The sequence below is a fragment of the Macaca fascicularis genome, chromosome 3 (assembly GCF_037993035.2).
Source record: "Macaca fascicularis isolate 582-1 chromosome 3, T2T-MFA8v1.1".
Taxonomy (NCBI): Eukaryota; Metazoa; Chordata; class Mammalia; order Primates; family Cercopithecidae; genus Macaca; species Macaca fascicularis.
This window is the reverse complement of record NC_088377.1, coordinates 62,577,791-62,596,071: the sequence shown is the minus strand read 5'-3', so window position 1 is coordinate 62,596,071 and position 18,281 is coordinate 62,577,791.

The following is an 18,281-nucleotide window of genomic DNA, read 5'->3' as shown; positions in this document are numbered from 1 at the left end:
GAGAAAGAAGCTTTCTGAGAACCTTCTTTGTGTTCCGTGAAATCATCTCACAAAGTTACAGCTTTCCCCTCAAGAAGCCTTTGGCTAAGACAGTTCTTGTGGGATTTACAAAGTGATATTTGGAAGCCCATAAAGTACTATGGTGAAAAAGGAAATATACTCCGATGTAAGCTGGAAATAAGCTTTCTGTGAAACTGCTTAGTGTTCTCTGAATTCATCTCAGAGTTACAGCTTTCCCCTCAAGAAGCCGCTCGCTAAGCCTGTTCTTGAGGAATTCGCAAAGGGATGTTTGGAAGCCCGTCGAGGGCTATGGTGAAAAAGGAAATATCCTCAGAGAAAAACTGGAAAGAAGCTTTCTGAGAAACTGCTTTGTGATGTGTGAATTCCACTCACAGAGTTACATCTGTATTTCTTGGATCTCTTTGCTAGCCTTATTTCTGTGGAATCTGAGAACAGATATTTCGGATCCCTTTGAAGACTATAGGGCCAAAGGAAATATCCTCCGATAACAAAGAGAAAGAAGCTTTCTGAGAAACTTCTTTGTGTTCTGTGAAATCATCTCACAGAGTTACAGCTTTCCACTCAAGAAGCCTTTCGCTAAGACAGTTCTTGTGGATATTGCAAAGTGATAGTTGGAAGCCCCTAGAGGGCTATGGTGAAAAAGGAAATATCCTCCGATGAAAGCTGGAAAGAAGCTTTCTGAGAAACTTCTTAGTGTTCTGTGAATTCATCTCACAGAGTTATAGCTTTCCCCTCAAGAAGCCCCTCGCTAAGATTGTTCTTGTGGAATTCGCAAAGTGATATTTGGAACCCCTAGAGGCCTATGGTGCAAAAGGATATATCCTCAGAGAAAAACTGGAAAGAAGCTTTCTGGGAAACCGCTTGGTGTTGTGTGACTGTCGCTCAAAGAGTTACATCTCTGTTTCATGGATCTCGTTGCTAGCCTTATTTCTGTGGAATCTGAGAACAGATATTTCGGATCCCTTTGAAGACTATAGGGCCAAAGGAAATATCCTCCGATAACAAAGAGAAAGAAGCTTTATGAGAAACTTCCTTTTATTCTGTGAAATCATCTCACAGAGTTACAGCTTTCACCTCAAGAAGCCTTTCACTAAGACAGTTCTTGTGGAATTTGCAAAGTGATATTTCGAAGCTCTTAGAGGGCTATGGTGAAAAAGGAAATATCCTCAGCTGAAATCTGGAAAGAAGCTTTCTGAGAAACTGCTTAGTGTTCTGTGAATTCATCTCACAGAGTTACAGGTTTCCCCTCAAGAAGCTGCTCGCTAAGCCTGTTCTTGTGGAATTAGCAAAGTGATATTTCGAAGCCCATAGAGGGCTATGGTGAAAAAGGAAATATCCTCCGATGAAATCTGGAAAGAAGCTTTCTGAGAAACTGGTTAGTGTTCTGTGAATTCATCTCACAGAGTTACAGCTTTCCCCTCAAGAATCCGCTGGCTAAGCCTGTTCTTCTGGGGTTCGAAAAGTGATATTTGGAAGCCAATAGAGGGCTATGGTGAAAAAGGCAATATCCTCAGAGAAAAACCGGAAAGAAGCTTTATGAGAAACTGCTTTGTGATGTGTGACTTCCACTCAAAGAGTTACATCTGTATTTCGTGGATCGCTTTGCAAGATTTATTTCTGTGGAATCTGAGAACAGATATTTTGGATCCCTTTGAAGACTATAGGGACAAAGGAAATATCCTCCGACAACAAAGAGAAAGAAGCTTTCTGAGAAACATCTTTGTGTTCTGTGAAATCATCTCACAGAGTTACAGCTTTCCCCTCAAGAAGACTTTCGCTAAGACAGTGCTTGTGGAATTTGCAAAGTGATATTCGGAAGCCCATAGAGGGCTGTGGTGAAAAAGGAAATATCCTCCGATGAAATCTGGAAAGAAGCTTTCTGAGAAACTGCTTAGTGTTCTGTGAATTCATCTCACAGAGTTACAGCTTTCCCCTCAAGAAGCCGCTCGCTGAGCCTGTTCTTGTGTAATTCGCAAATTGATATGTGGAAGCCCTTAGAGGGCTATGACGAAAAAGGAAATATATTAAGAGAAAAACTGGAAAGAAGCTTTCTGAGAAACTGCTTTGTGATGTGTGACTTCCGCTCACAGAGTTACATCTGTATTTCATGGATCTCTTTGCTAGCCTTATTTCTCTGGAATCTGAGAACAGATATTTCGCATCCCTTTGAAGACTATATGGCCAAAGGAAATATCCTCCGATAACAAAGAGAAAGCAGCTTTCTGAGAAACTTCTTTGTGTTCCGTGAAGTCATCTCACTGAGTTACAGCTTTCCCCTCAAGAAGCCTTTCGCTAAGACAGTTCTTGTGGAATTTGCAAAGTGATATTTGGAAGCCCATACAGGTCTATGGTGAAAAAGGAAATATCCTCCGATAAAATCTGGAAAGAAGTTTTCTGAGAAACTGCTTAGTGTTCTATGAATTCCTCTCACAGAGGTACAGCTTTCCCCTCAAGAAGCCACTCGCTAAGCCTGTTCTTGTGGAATTCGCAAAGTGATATTTGGGAGCCCCCAGAGCGCTATGGTGAAAAAGGAAATAATCTCAGAGAAAAACTGGAAAGAAGCTTTCTGAGAAACTGCTTTGTGATGTGTGACTTCCGCTCACAGAGTTACATCTGTATTTCATGGATCTCTTTGCTAGCCTTACTTCTGTGGAATCTGAGAACAGATATTTCAGATGCCTTTGAAGACTATAGGGCCTATGGAAATATCCTCTGATAACAAAGAGTAAAAAGGTTTCTGAGAACCTTCTTTGTGTTTTGTGAAATCATCTCACAGATTTACAGCTTTTCCCTCAAGAAGCCTTTCGCTAAGACAGTTCTTGTTTGATTTGCAAAGTGATATTTGGAAGCCGCTAGAGGGCTATGGTGGAAAAGGAAACATCCTCCGATGAAATCTGGAAAGAAGCTTTCTGAGAAACTGCTTAGTGTTCTGGGAATTCATCTCACAGAGTTACAGCTTTCCCCTCAAGAAGCCGCTCGCTAAGCCTGTTCTTGTGGAATTCGCAAAGTGATATTTGGAAGCCCATAGAGGGCTATGGTGAAAAAGGAAATAATCTCATAGCAAAACTGGAAAGAAGCTTTCTGAGAAACTGCTTTGTGATGTGTGACTTCCGCTCACAGAGTTACCTCTGTATATCGTGGATCTCTTTGATAGTCTTATTTCTGTTGAATCTGAGAACAGATATTTCGGATCCCTTTGAAGACTATAGGGCCAAAGGAAATATCCTTCGATAACAAAGAGTAAGAAGCTTTCTGAGAAAGTTCTTTGTATTCTGTGAAATCATCTCACAGAGTTACAGCTTTCCACTCAAGAAGACTTTCACTAAGACAGTTCTTGTAGAATTTGAAAAGTGATATTTGGAAGACCATAGAGGTGTGTGGTGAAAAAGGAAATATCCTCAACTGAAATCTGGAAAGAAGCTTTCTGAGAAACTGCTTAGTGTTCTGTGAAATCATCTCACAGAGGTACAGCTTTCCCCTCAAGAAGCCACTCGCTAAGCCTGTTCTTTTGGAATTCGCAAAGTGATATTTGGAAGCCCATAGAGGGGTATGGTGAAAAAGGATGTATCCTCATAAAAAACTGGAAAGAAGCTTTCTGAGAAACTGCTTTATGATGTGTGACTTCCGCTCACAGAGTTACATCTGTATTTCATGGATCTCTTTGCTAGCCTTATTTCTGTGGAATGTGAGAACAGATATTTCATATGCCTTTGAAGACTATAGGGCCAAAGGAAATATACTCCGATAACAAAGACAAAGAAGCTTTCTGAGAAACCTGTTTGTTTTCTTTGAAATCTTCTCACAGAGTTACAGCTTTCCCCTCAAGAATCCTTTCGCCAAGACAGTGCTTGTGGAATTTGCAAAGTGATATTTGGAAGCCCCTAGAGGGCTATGGTGAAAAAATAAATATTTTCCCATGATATACGGAAGGAAGCTCTCTGAAAAACTCTTTAGTGTTCTGCGAATTCATCTCACAGAGTAACAACTTTCCCCTCAAGAAGCCACTCACTAAGCCTGTTCTTGTGGAATTCGCAAAGTGATATTTGGAAGCCCATAGAGGGCTATGGTGAAAAAGGCAATGTCCTCAGAGAAAAACTGGAAAGAGGCTTTCAGAGAAACTGCTTTGTGATGTGTGACTTCCACTCAAAGAGTTACGTCTGTATTTCGTGGATCGCTTTGCTAGCCTTATTTCTGTGGAATATTAGAACAGATATTTCGGATCCCTTTGAAGACTATAGGGACAAATGAAATATCCTCCGATAACAAAGAGAAAGAAGTTTCTGAGAAATTTCTTTGTGTTCTGTGAAATCATCTCACAGAGTTACAGCTTTCCCCTCAAGAAGCCTTTCGCTAAGACAGTGCTTGTGGAATTTGCAAAGTGATATTTGGAAGCCCTTAGAATACTATGGTGAAAAAGGAAATATCCTCCGATGAAATCTGGAAAGAATCTTTCTGAGAATCTGCTTAGTGTTCTGTAAATTCATCACACAGAGTTCCAGCTTTCCCTTCAAGAAGCCGCTGGTCAAGCCTGTTCTTGTGGAATTCGCAAAGTGATATTTGGAAACCCCTAGAGGGCTACGGTGAAAAAGGAAGTATCCGCAGAGAAAAACTGGATAGAAGGTTTGTGAGAAACTGTTTTGTGATGTGTGACTTTTACTCACAGAGTTACATGTGTATTTCGTGGATCTCTTTGCTAGCCTTATTTCTGTGTAATCTTAGAACAATATATTTCGGATTCCTTTGAAGACGATAGGGCCAAAGGAAATATCCTCCGATAACAAAGAGAAAGAAGCTTTCTGAGAACCTTCTTTGTGTTCTGTGAAATCATATCATAGAGTTACAGCTTCCCCCTCAAGAAGCCTCTTGCTAAGCTTGTTCTTGTGGAACTCGCAATGTGATATTTGGAAGCCCATAGAGGGCTATGGTGAAAAAGGAAATATCCTGAGAGAAAAACTGGAAAGAAGCTTTCTGAGAAACTGCTTTGTGATGTGTGACTTCCACTCACAGAGTTACATCTGTATTTCGTGGATCTCTTTGTTAGCCTTATTTCTGTGGAATCTGAGAACTGATATTTCGGATCCCTTTGAAGACTAGAGGGTCAAAGGAAATATCCTCCGATAACAAAGAGAAAGAAGCTTTCTGAGAACCTCGTTGTTTTCTGTGAAATCATTTCATAGAGTTACAGCTTTCCCCTCAAGAAGCCGCTCGCTAAGCCTGTTCTTGTGTAATTCGCAAAGTGATACTTGGAAGCCTATAGAGGGCTATGGTGAAAATGGAAATATCCTCAGAGAAAAACTGGAAAGAAGCTTTCTAAGAAACTGCTTTGTGATGTGTGACTTCCGCTCCCAGAGTTACATCTGTATTTCGTGGATCCCTTTACTGGCCTTATTTCTGTGGAATTTGAGAACAGATATTTCCGATCGCCTTGAAGAGTATAGGGCCAAAGGAAATATCCTCCGATAACAAAGATAAAGAAGCTTTCTGAGAAACTTCTTTGTGTTCTGTGAAATCATCTCACAGAGTTACAGCTTTCCCTTCAAGATGCCTTTTGCTAAGACAGTCCTTGTGGAATTTGCAAAGTGATATTTGGAAGCCCATAGAGGGCTAGGGTGAAAAAGGAAATATCCTCCGATGAAATCTGGAAAGAAGCTTTCTGAGAAAGTGCTTAGTGTTCAGTGAATTCATCTCACAGAATTACAGATTTCCCCTCAAGAAGCCGCTCCCTAAGCCTGTTCTTGTAGAATTCGCAAGTGATATTTGGAAGCCCATAAGGGCTTTGGTGAAAAAGGAAACATCCTCAGAGAAAATCTGGAAGGAAGCTTTCTGAGAAACTGCTTTTTGATGTGTGACTTCCGCTCACAGAGTTGCATCTGTATTTTGTGGATCTCTTTGATAGCCTTATTTCTGTGGAATATGAGAACAGATATTTCGGATCACTTTGAAGACTATAGGGCCAAAGGAAATATCCTCCTATAACAAAGAGAAAGAAGCTTTCTGAGAAACTTCCTTGTGTTCTGTGAAATCATCTCACAGAGTTACAGCTTTCCCCTAAGAAGCCTTTCACTAAGACAGTGATTGTGGAATTTGCTAAGTGATATTTGGAAGCCCATAGAGGGCTATGGTGAAAAAGGAAATATCCTCCAATGAAATCTGGAAAGAACCTTTCTGAGAAACTGCTTAGTGTTCTGTGAATTCATCTCACAGAGTTACAGCTTTCCCCTCAAGAAGCCGCTCGCTAAGCCTGCTATTCTGGAATTCGCAAATTGATATTTGGAAGCCCATAGAGGGCTATGGTGAAAAAGGATATATCCTCAGAGAAAAACTGGAAAGAAGCTTTCTGAGAAACTGCTTTGTGATGTGTGACTTCCACTCACAGAGATACATCTTTAATGCGTGGATCCCTTTGCTAGCCTTATTTCTGTGGAATCTGAGAACAGATATTTCGGATCCCTTTGAAGACAATAGGGCCAAAGGAAATATCCTCCGATAACAAAGAGAAAGAAGCTTTCTGAGAACCTTCTTTGTGTTCCGTGAAATCATCTCACAAAGTTACAGCTTTCCCCTCAAGAAGCCTTTGGCTAAGACAGTTCTTGTGGGATTTACAAAGTGATATTTGGAAGCCCATAAAGTACTATGGTGAAAAAGGAAATATACTCCGATGTAAGCTGGAAATAAGCTTTCTGTGAAACTGCTTAGTGTTCTCTGAATTCATCTCAGAGTTACAGCTTTCCCCTCAAGAAGCCGCTCGCTAAGCCTGTTCTTGAGGAATTCGCAAAGGGATGTTTGGAAGCCCGTCGAGGGCTATGGTGAAAAAGGAAATATTCTCAGAGAAAAACTGGAAAGAAGCTTTCTGAGAAACTGCTTTGTGATGTGTGAATTCCACTCACAGAGTTACATCTGTATTTCTTGGATCTCTTTGCTAGCCTTATTTCTGTGGAATCTGAGAACAGATATTTCGGATCCCTTTGAAGACTATAGGGCCAAAGGAAATATCCTCCGATAACAAAGAGAAAGAAGCTTTCTGAGAAACTTCTTTGTGTTCTGTGAAATCATCTCACAGAGTTACAGCTTTCCACTCAAGAAGCCTTTCGCTAAGACAGTTCTTGTGGATATTGCAAAGTGATAGTTGGAAGCCCCTAGAGGGCTATGGTGAAAAAGGAAATATCCTCCGATGAAAGCTGGAAAGAAGCTTTCTGAGAAACTTCCTAGTGTTCTGTGAATTCATTTCACAGAGTTATAGCTTTCCCCTCAAGAAGCCCCTCGCTAAGATTGTTCTTGTGGAATTCGCAAAGTGATATTTGGAACCCCTAGAGGCCTATGGTGCAAAAGGATATATCCTCAGAGAAAAACTGGAAAGAAGCTTTCTGAGAAACCGCTTGGTGGTGTGTGACTGTCGCTCAAAGAGTTACATCTCTATTTCATGGATCTCGTTGCTAGCCTTATTTCTGTGGAATCTGAGAACAGATATTTCGGATCCCTTTGAAGACTATAGGGCCAAAGGAAATATCCTCCGATAACAAAGGGAAAGAAGCTTTATGAGAAACTTCCTTTTATTCTGTGAAATCATCTCACAGAGTTACAGCTTTCACCTCAAGAAGCCTTTCACTAAGACAGTTCTTGTGGAATTTGCAAAGTGATATTTCGAAGCTCATAGAGGGCTACGGTGAAAAAGGAAATATCCTCAGCTGAAATCTGGAAAGAAGCTTTCTGAGAAACTGCTTAGTGTTCTGTGAATTCATCTCACAGAGTTACAGGTTTCCCCTCAAGAAGCTGCTCGCTAAGCCTGTTCTTGTGGAATTAGCAAAGTGATATTTCGAAGCCCATGGAGGGCTATGGTGAAAAAGGAAATATCCTCCGATGAAATCTGGAAAGAAGCTTTCTGAGAAACTGGTTAGTGTTCTGTGAATTCATCTCACAGAGTTACAGCTTTCCCCTCAAGAATCCGCTGGCTAAGCCTGTTCTTCTGGGGTTCGAAAAGTGATATTTGGAAGCCAATAGAGGGCTATGGTGAAAAAGGCAATATCCTCAGAGAAAAACCGGAAAGAAGCTTTATGAGAAACTGCTTTGTGATGTGTGACTTCCACTCAAAGAGTTACATCTGTATTTCGTGGATCGCTTTGCAAGATTTATTTCTGTGGAATCTGAGAACAGATATTTTGGATCCCTTTGAAGACTATAGGGACAAAGGAAATATCCTCCGACAACAAAGAGAAAGAAGCTTTCTGAGAAACATCTTTGTGTTCTGTGAAATCATCTCACAGAGTTACAGCTTTCCCCTCAAGAAGACTTTCGCTAAGACAGTGCTTGTGGAATTTGCAAAGTGATATTCGGAAGCCCATAGAGGGCTGTGGTGAAAAAGGAAATATCCTCCGATGAAATCTGGAAAGAAGCTTTCTGAGAAACTGCTTAGTGTTCTGTGAATTCATCTCACAGAGTTACAGCTTTCCCCTCAAGAAGTCGCTCGCTGAGCCTGTTCTTGTGTAATTCGCAAATTGATATGTGGAAGCCCTTAGAGGGCTATGACGAAAAAGGAAATATATTCAGAGAAAAACTGGAAAGAAGCTTTCTGAGAAACTGCTTTGTGATGTGTGACTTCCGCTCACAGAGTTACATCTGTATTTCATGGATCTCTTTGCTAGCCTTATTTCTCTGGAATCTGAGAACAGATATTTCGCATCCCTTTGAAGACTATATGACCAAAGGAAATATCCTCCGATAACAAAGAGAAAGCAGCTTTCTGAGAAACTTCTTTGTGTTCCGTGAAGTCATCTCACTGAGTTACAGCTTTCCCCTCAAGAAGCCTTTCGCTAAGACAGTTCTTGTGGAATTTGCAAAGTGATATTTGGAAGCCCATACAGGTCTATGGTGAAAAAGGAAATATCCTCCGATAAAATCTGGAAAGAAGTTTTCTGAGAAACTGCTTAGTGTTCTATGAATTCCACTCACAGAGGTACAGCTTTCCCCTCAAGAAGCCACTCGCTAAGCCTGTTCTTGTGGAATTCGCAAAGTGATATTTGGGAGCCCCCAGAGCGCTATGGTGAAAAAGGAAATAATCTCAGAGAAAAACTGGAAAGAAGCTTTCTGAGAAACTGCTTTGTGATGTGTGACTTCCGCTCACAGAGTTACATCTGTATTTCATGGATCTCTTTGCTAGCCTTACTTCTGTGGAATCTGAGAACAGATATTTCAGATGCCTTTGAAGACTATAGGGCCTATGGAAATATCCTCTGATAACAAAGAGTAAAAAGGTTTCTGAGAACCTTCTTTGTGTTTTGTGAAATCATCTCACAGATTTACAGCTTTTCCCCCAAGAAGCCTTTCGCTAAGACAGTTCTTGTTTGATTTGCAAAGTGATATTTGGAAGCCGCTAGAGGGCTATGGTGGAAAAGGAAACATCCTCCGATGAAATCTGGAAAGAAGCTTTCTGAGAAACTGCTTAGTGTTCTGGGAATTCATCTCACAGAGTTACAGCTTTCCCCTCAAGAAGCCGCTCGCTAAGCCTGTTCTTGTGGAATTCGCAAAGTGATATTTGGAAGCCCATAGAGGGCTATGGTGAAAAAGGAAATAATCTCATAGCAAAACTGGAAAGAAGCTTTCTGAGAAACTGCTTTGTGATGTGTGACTTCCGCTCACAGAGTTACCTCTGTATATCGTGGATCTCTTTGATAGTCTTATTTCTGTTGAATCTGAGAACAGATATTTCGGATCCCTTTGAAGACTATAGGGCCAAAGGAAATATCCTTCGATAACAAAGAGTAAGAAGCTTTCTGAGAAAGTTCTTTGTATTCTGTGAAATCATCTCACAGAGTTACAGCTTTCCACTCAAGAAGACTTTCACTAAGACAGTTCTTGTAGAATTTGAAAAGTGATATTTGGAAGACCATAGAGGTGTGTGGTGAAAAAGGAAATATCCTCAACTGAAATCTGGAAAGAAGCTTTCTGAGAAACTGCTTAGTGTTCTGTGAAATCATCTCACAGAGGTACAGCTTTCCCCTCAAGAAGCCACTCGCTAAGCCTGTTCTTTTGGAATTCGCAAAGTGATATTTGGAAGCCCATAGAGGGGTATGGTGAAAAAGGATGTATCCTCATAAAAAACTGGAAAGAAGCTTTCTGAGAAACTGCTTTATGATGTGTGACTTCCGCTCACAGAGTTACATCTGTATTTCATGGATCTCTTTGCTAGCCTTATTTCTGTGGAATGTGAGAACAGATATTTCATATGCCTTTGAAGACTATAGGGCCAAAGGAAATATACTCCGATAACAAAGACAAAGAAGCTTTCTGAGAAACCTGTTTGTTTTCTTTGAAATCTTCTCACAGAGTTACAGCTTTCCCCTCAAGAATCCTTTCGCCAAGACAGTGCTTCTGGAATTTGCAAAGTGATATTTGGAAGCCCCTAGAGGGCTATGGTGAAAAAATAAATATTTTCCCATGATATACGGAAGGAAGCTCTCTGAAAAACTCTTTAGTGTTCTGTGAATTCATCTCACAGAGTAACAACTTTCCCCTCAAGAAGCCGCTCACTAAGCCTGTTCTTGTGGAATTCGCAAAGTGATATTTGGAAGCCCATAGAGGGCTATGGTGAAAAAGGCAATGTCCTCAGAGAAAAACTGGAAAGAGGCTTTCAGAGAAACTGCTTTGTGATGTGTGACTTCCACTCAAAGAGTTACGTCTGTATTTCGTGGATCGCTTTGCTAGCCTTATTTCTGTGGAATATTAGAACAGATATTTCGGATCCCTTTGAAGACTATAGGGACAAATGAAATATCCTCCGATAACAAAGAGAAAGAAGTTTCTGAGAAACTTCTTTGTGTTCTGTGAAATCATCTCACAGAGTTACAGCTTTCCCCTCAAGAAGCCTTTCGCTAAGACTGTTCTTGTGGAAAATGCAAAGTGATATTTGGAAGCCCTTAGAGGGCTATGGTGAAAAAGGAAATATCCTCCGATGAATGCTGGAAAGAAGCTTTCTGAGAAACTGCTTAGTGTTCTGTGATTCATCTCACAGAGTCACAGCTTTCCCCTCTAGAAGCCGCTAACTAAGCCTGTTCTTGTGGAATTCGCAAAGTGATATTTGTAAGCCCCTAGAGGGCTATGCTGAAAAAGGACATATCCTCAGAGAAAAACTGGATAGAAGCTTTCTGAGAAACGGCTTTGTAATGTGTGATTTCCGCTCACAGAGTTACATCTGTATTTCATGGATCTCTTTGCTAGCCTTATTTCTGTGGGGTCTGAGAACAGATATTTCGGATCCCTTTGAAGAGAATAGGGCCAAAGGAAATATCCTCCGACATCAAAGACAAGGAAGCTTTCTGAGAAACTTCTTTGTATTCTGTGAAATCATCTCACAGAGTTACAACTTTCCCCTCAAGAAGACTTTCACTAAGACAGTTCTTGTGGAAAATGCAAAGTGATATATGGAAGCCCCTAGAGGACGATGGTGAAAAAGGAAATATCCTCCGATGAAATCTGGAAAGAAGCTTTCTGAGAAACTGCTTAGTGTTCTGTCCATTCATCTCACAGAGTTACAGCTTTCCCCTCTAGAAGCCGCACGCTAAGCCTGTTCCTGTGGAATTCGCAAAGTGATATTTGGAAGCCCATAGAAGGCTATGATGAAAAAGGGCATATCCTCAGAGAAAAACTGGAAAGAAGATTTCAGAGAAACCGCTTTGTGATGTGTGACTTCCGCTCAGAGAGTTACATCTCTATTTCATGGATCTCTTTGCCAGCCTTATTTCTGTGGAATCTGAGAACAGATATTTCGGATCCCTTTTGAAGACTATAGGGCCAAAGGAAATATCCTCCGATAACAAAGAGAAAGAAGCTTTCTGAGAAACTTCTTTGTGTTCTGTGAAATCATCTCACAGAGTTACAGCTTTCCCCTGAAGAAGCCTTTCGCTAAAACAGTTCTTGTGGAATTTGCAAAGTGATATTTGGAAGCCCATAGAGGGCTATGGTGAAAAAGGAAATATCCTCCGATGAAAGCTGGAAAGAAGTTTTCTGAGAAACTGCTTAGTGTTCTGTGAATTCATCTCACAGAGTTACAGCTTTCCCCTCTAGAGGTTGCTCGCTAAGCCTGTTCATTTGGAATTCGCAAAGTGATATTTGGAATCCCGTAGAGTGCTACAGTAAAAAAGGAAATAGCCTCAGAGAAAAACTGGAAAGAATCTTTCGGAGAAACTCCTTTGTGATGTGGGATTTCCGCTCACAGAGTTACATCTGTATTTCGTGGATCTCTTTGCTAGCCTTATTTACGTGGAATCTGAGAACAGATATTTCGGATCCCTTTGAAGACTATAGGGCCAAAGGAAATATCCTCCGATAACAAAGAGAAAGAAGCCTTCTGAGAAACTTCTTTGTGTTCTGTGAAATCATCTCACAGAGTTACAGCTTCCCCTCAAGAAGCCTTTCGCCAAAACAGTTCTTGTGGAATTAGCAAAGTGATATTTGGAAGCCCATAGTGGGCTACGGTGGAAAAGGAAATATCCTCCGATGAAAGCTGGAAAGAAGCTTTCTGAGAAACTGCTTAGTGTTCTGTGAATTCATCTCACAGAGTTACAGCTTTCCCCTCTAGAAGCCGCACGCTATGCCTGTTCCTGTGGAATTCGGAAAGTGATATTTGGAAGCCCATAGAGGGCTACGGTGAAAAAGGACACATCCTCAGAGAAAAACTGGAAAGAAGCTTTCTGAGAAACTGCTTTGTGATGTGTGACTTCCACTCACAGAGTTACATCTGTATTTAATGGATCTCTTTGCTAGCCTTCTTTCTGTGGAATCTGAGAACAGATATCGGATCCCTTTGAAGACTATAGGGCCAAAGGTAATATCCTCCGATAACAAAGAGAAAAAAGCTGTTTGAGAAACTTCTGTGTGTTCTGTGAAATCATCTCTCAGAGTTACAGCTTTCCCCTCAAGAAGACTTTCGCTAAGACAGTTCTTGTGGAATTTGCAAAGTCATATTTGGAAGCCCATGGAGGGCTAGGGTGAAAAAGGAAATATCCTCCGATGAAATATGGAAAGAAGCTATCTGAGAAACTGCTTTGTGTTCTGTGAATTCATCTCACAGAGTTACAGCTTTCCCCTCAAGAAGACTTTCGCTAAGCCTGTTCTTGTGGAATTCGCAAAGTGATATTTTGAAGCCCACAGAGGGCTATGGTGAAAAAGGAAATATCCTCAAAAAAAAAAAAAAACTGGAAAGAAGCTTTCTGTGAAACTGCTTTGTGATGTGTGATTTCCACTGACAGAGTTACATCTGTAATTCGTGGATCACCTTGCTAGCCTTATTTCTGTGGAATCTGAGAAAAGATATTTCGGATGCGTTTGAAGACTATAGGGCCTAAGGAAATATCCTGCGATAACAGAGAGAAAGAAGCTTTCTGAGAAACTTCTTTGTGTTCTGTGAAATCATCTCACAGAGTTACAGCTTTCCACTCAAGCAAACTTTCGCTAAGACAGTTCTTGTGGAATTTGTAAAGTGATATTTGGAAGCCCTTAGAGGGCTATGGTGAAAAAGGAAATATTCTCCGAAGAAATCTGGAAAGAAGCTTTCTGAGAAACTGCTTTGTGTTCTGTGAAATCATCCCAAAGAGTTACAACTTTCCTCTCAAGAAGTCACTCGATAGCCTGTTCTTGTGGAATTCTCAAAGTGATGTGTGGAAGCCCATAGAGGGCGATGTTGAAAGAGGAAGTATCCTCAGAGAAAAACTGGAAAGAAGGTTTCTGAGAAACTGCTTTGTGATGTGTGACTTCCACTCAGACAGTTACATCTGTATTTCGTGGATCTCTTTGCTAGCCTTATTTCTGGGGATTCTGAGAACAGATATTTCGGATTCTTTTGAAGACTATAGGGCCAAAGGAAATATCCTCCGATGAAATCTGGAAAGAACTTTCTGAGAAACTGCTTTGTGATGTGAGACTTCCGCTCACAGAGTTACAACTGTATTTCATGGATCTCTTTGCTAGTATTATTTCTGTGGAATCTGAGAACAAATATTTCGGATCCCTTTGAAGACAATAGGGCCAAAGGAAATATCCTCCGATAACAAAGAGAAAGAAGCTTTCTGAGAAACTTCTTTGTGTTCTGTGAAATCATCTCACAGAGTTACAGCTTTCCTCTCAAGAAGCGTTTCGCTAAGACTGTTCTTGTGGAATTTGCAAAGTGATATTTGGAAGCCCCTTCAGGCCTATGTTGAAAAAGGAAATATCCTCCGATGAAATCTGCAAAGAAGCTTTCTGAGAAACTGCTTAGTCTTTTACGAAATCATCTCACAGAGTTACAGCTATCCCCTCAAGAAGCCGCTCGCTAAGCCTGTTCTTGTGGAATTCGCAAAGTGATATTTGGAAGCCCATAGAGGCTATGGTTAAAAAGGATATATCCTCAGAGAAAAACTGGAAAGAAGCTTTCTGAGAAACTGAGAAACTGCTTTGAGATGTGTAACTTCCGCTCACAGAGTTACATCTGTATTTCGTGGATCTCTTTGCTAGCCTTATTTCTGTGGAATCTGAGAACAGATATTCTGGATCCCTTTGAAGACTATAGGACCAAAGGAAATATCCTCCGATAACAAAGAGAAAGAAGGTCTCTGAAAAACTTCTTTGTGTTCTGTGAAATCTTCTCACAGAGTTACAGCTTTCCCCTCAAGAAGACTTTCGCTAAGACAGTTCTTGTGGAATTTGAAAGTGATATTTAGAAGCCCATAGAGGGCTATTGTGAAAAAGGAAAAAACCTCAGCTGAAATCTGAAAACAAGCTTTCTGAGAAACTCCTTAGTGTTCTATGAATTCATCTCTCCGAGTTACAGCTTTCCCCTCAAGAAGCCGCTCACTAAGTCTGTTCTTGTGGAATTCGCAAAATGATATTTGGAAGCCCATAGACGGCTATGGTGAAAAAGGAAATATCCTCAGAGAAAAACTGGAAAGAAGCTTTCTGTGAAACTGCTTTGTGATGTGTGACTTCCACTCTCAGAGTTACATCTATATTTCGTGGATATCTTTGCTAGCCTTATTTCAGTGGAATCTGAGAACAGATATTTCGGATCCCTTTGAAGAATATAGGGCCAAAGGAAATATCCTTTGATAACAAAGAGAAAGCAGCTTTTGGAGAACCTTCTTTGGGTTTGTGAAATCATCTCACACAGTTACAGCTTTCCTCTCAAGAAGCCTTTCGCTAAGACAATTCTTGTGGAATTTGCAAAGTGATATTTGGAAGCCCATAGAGCGCTATGGTGAAAAAGGAAATATCCTCCGATGAAAGGTGGAAAGAAGCATTCTGAGGAACTGCTTAGTGTTCCGTGAATTCATCTCACAGAGTTGCAGCTTTTCTCTCAAGAAGCCGCTCGCTAAGCCTGTTCTTGTGGAATTCGCAAAGTTATATTTGGAAGCCCATAGAGGGCTAAGGTAAAAAAGGAAATAGACTCAGAGAAAAACTGGAAAGAATCTTTCTGAGAAACTGCTTTGTGATGTGTGATTTCCGCTCACGGAGTTACATCTGTATTTCGTGGATCTCTTTGCTAGCCTTATTTCTGTAGACTCTGAGAACACATATTTCGGATCTCTTTGAAGACTATAGGGCCAAAGGAAATATCCTGCGATAACAAAGAGAAAGAAGCTTTCTGAGAAACTTCTTTGTGTTCTGTGAAATCATCTCACAGAATACAGCTTTCCCCTCAAGAAGCCTTTCGCTAAGACAGTGCTTTTGGAATTTGCCAAGTGATATTTGGAAGCCCGTAGAGGGCTATGGTGAAAAAGGAAATATCCTCTGATGAATTCTGGAAGGAAACTTTCTGAGAAACTGCTTAGTGTTCTGTGAATTCAACTCACAGAGTTACAGGTTTCCCTTCAAGAAGCCGCTCGCTAAGCCTGTTCTTGTGGAATACGCAAAGTGATATTTGGAAGTACATAGAGGGCTATTTTGAAAAAGAAAATATCCTCAGAGAAAAACTGGAAAGAAGCTTTCTGAGAAACTGCTTTGTGATGTGTGACATCCACTCACAGAGTTACAGCTGTATTTCGTGGATCTCTGTGGTAGCCTTATTTCTGTGGAATCTGAGAACAGATATTTCGGATCCCTTTGAAGACTATAGGGCCAAAGGAAATAGGCTCCGATAACAAAGAGAAAGAAGCTTTCTGAGAACCACCTTTGTGTTCTGTGAAATCATTTCACAGAGTTACAGCTTTCCCCTCAAGAAGCCTTTTGCTAAGCCTGTTCTTGTGGAATTCGCAAAGTGATATTTGGAAGCCCATAGAGGACTATGGAGAAAAAGGAAATATCCTCAGAGAAAAACTGGAAAGAAGGTTTCTGAGAAAGTGCTTTGTGATGAGTGACTTCCACTCACAGAGTTACATCTGTATTTCGTGGATCCCTTTGCTAGCCTTATTTCTATGTAATCTGAGAATAGATATTTCGTATCCCTTTGAAGAATATAGGGCCAAAGGAAATATCCTCCGATAACAAAGAGAAAGAAGCTTTCTGAGAAACTTCTTTGTGTTCTGTGAATTTATCTCACCGAGTTACAGCTTTCCCCTCAAGAAGCCGTTCGCTAAGCCAGTTCTTGTGGGATTCGCAAAGTGATATTAGGAAGCCCATAGAGGGCTAAGGTGATAAAGGAAATATCCTCAGAGAAAAACTGGAAGGAAGCTTTCTGAGAAACTGCTTTGTGATGTGTGACTTCCACTCTCAGAGTTACATATGTATTTCGTGGATCTCTTTGCTAGCCTTATTCCTGCGGAATCTGAGAACAGATATTTCGGATCCCTTTGAAGACTATAGGGCCAAAGGAAATATCCTTCGATAACAAGGAGAAAGAAGCTTTCTGAGAACCTTCTTTATGTTCTGTGAAATCATCTCACAGAGTTACAGCTTTCCCCTCAATAAGCCTTTCGCTAATACATTGCTTTTGGAATTTGCCAAGTGATATTTAGAAGCCCTTAGAGGGCTATGGTGAAAAAGGAAATATCCTGCGATGAAATCTGGAAAGAAGCTTTCTGAGAAACTGCTTAGTGTTTTGTGAATTCAACTCACAGAGTTACAGCTTTCCACTCAAGAAGCCTTTCGCTAAGACAGTTCTTGTGGAATTTGCCACGTGATATTTGGAAGCTTTTACAGGGCTATGGTGAAAAAGGAAATATTCTCCGATGAAATCTGTAAGGAAGCTTTCTGAGAAACTGCTTAGTGTTCTGTGAATTCATCTCACAGAGTTACAGCTTTCCCCTCAAGAAGCCGCTCGCTAAACCTGTTCTTGTGGAATTCGCAAAGTGATAATTGGAATCCCTTAGAGGGCTATGGTAAAAACGGAAATATCCTCAGAGAAAAACTGGGAAGAAGCTTTCTGAGAAAATGCTTTGTGATGTGTGATTTCCGCTCACAGAGTTACATCTGTATTTCTTGGATCGCTTTGCTAGCCTTATTTCTGTGGAATCTGAGAACAGATATTTCGGATCCCTTTGAAGACTATAGGGCCAAAGGAAATATCCTCCGATAAAAAAGAGAAAGAAACTTTCTGAGAAACTTCTTTGTGTTCTGTGAAATCATCTCACAGAGTTACATCTTTCCCCTCAAGAAGCCTTTCGCTAAGACAGTTGTTGTGGAAAATACAAAGTGATATTTGGAATCCCATAGAGGGCTCTGGTGAAAAAGGAAATATCCTCCAATGAAATCTGGAAAGAAGCTTTCTGAGAAACTGCTTATTGTTCTCTGAATTCATCTCACAGAGTTACAGCTTTCCCCTCTAGAAGCCGCTCGCTAAGCCTGTTCCTGTGGAATTCGCAAAGTGATATTTGGAATCCCTTAGAGGGCTATGGTAAAAAAGGAAATATCCTCAGAGAAAAACTGGAAAGAAGCTTTCTGAGAAACTTCTTTGTGATGTGGGATTTCCGCTCACAGAGTTACATCTGTATTTCATGGATCTCTTTGCTAGCCTTATTTCTGTGGAATCTGACAACAGATATTTCGGATCCCTTTGAAGAATATAGGGCCAAAGGAAATATCCTCCGATAACAAAGACAAAGAAGCTTTCTGAGAAACTTCTTTGTGTTCTGTGAAATCATCTCACAGAGTTACAGATTTCCCCTCAAGAAGCCTTTCCCTAAGACAGTTCTTGTGAAATTTGCCAAGTGATATTTGGAAGCTTATAGAGGGCTCTGGTGAAAAAGGAAATATTCTCCGATGAAATCTGTGTTACAGCTTTCCCCTCAAGAAGCCGCTCGCTAAGCCTGTTCTTGTGGAATTCGCAAAGTGATATTTGGAATCCCTTAGAGGGCTATGGT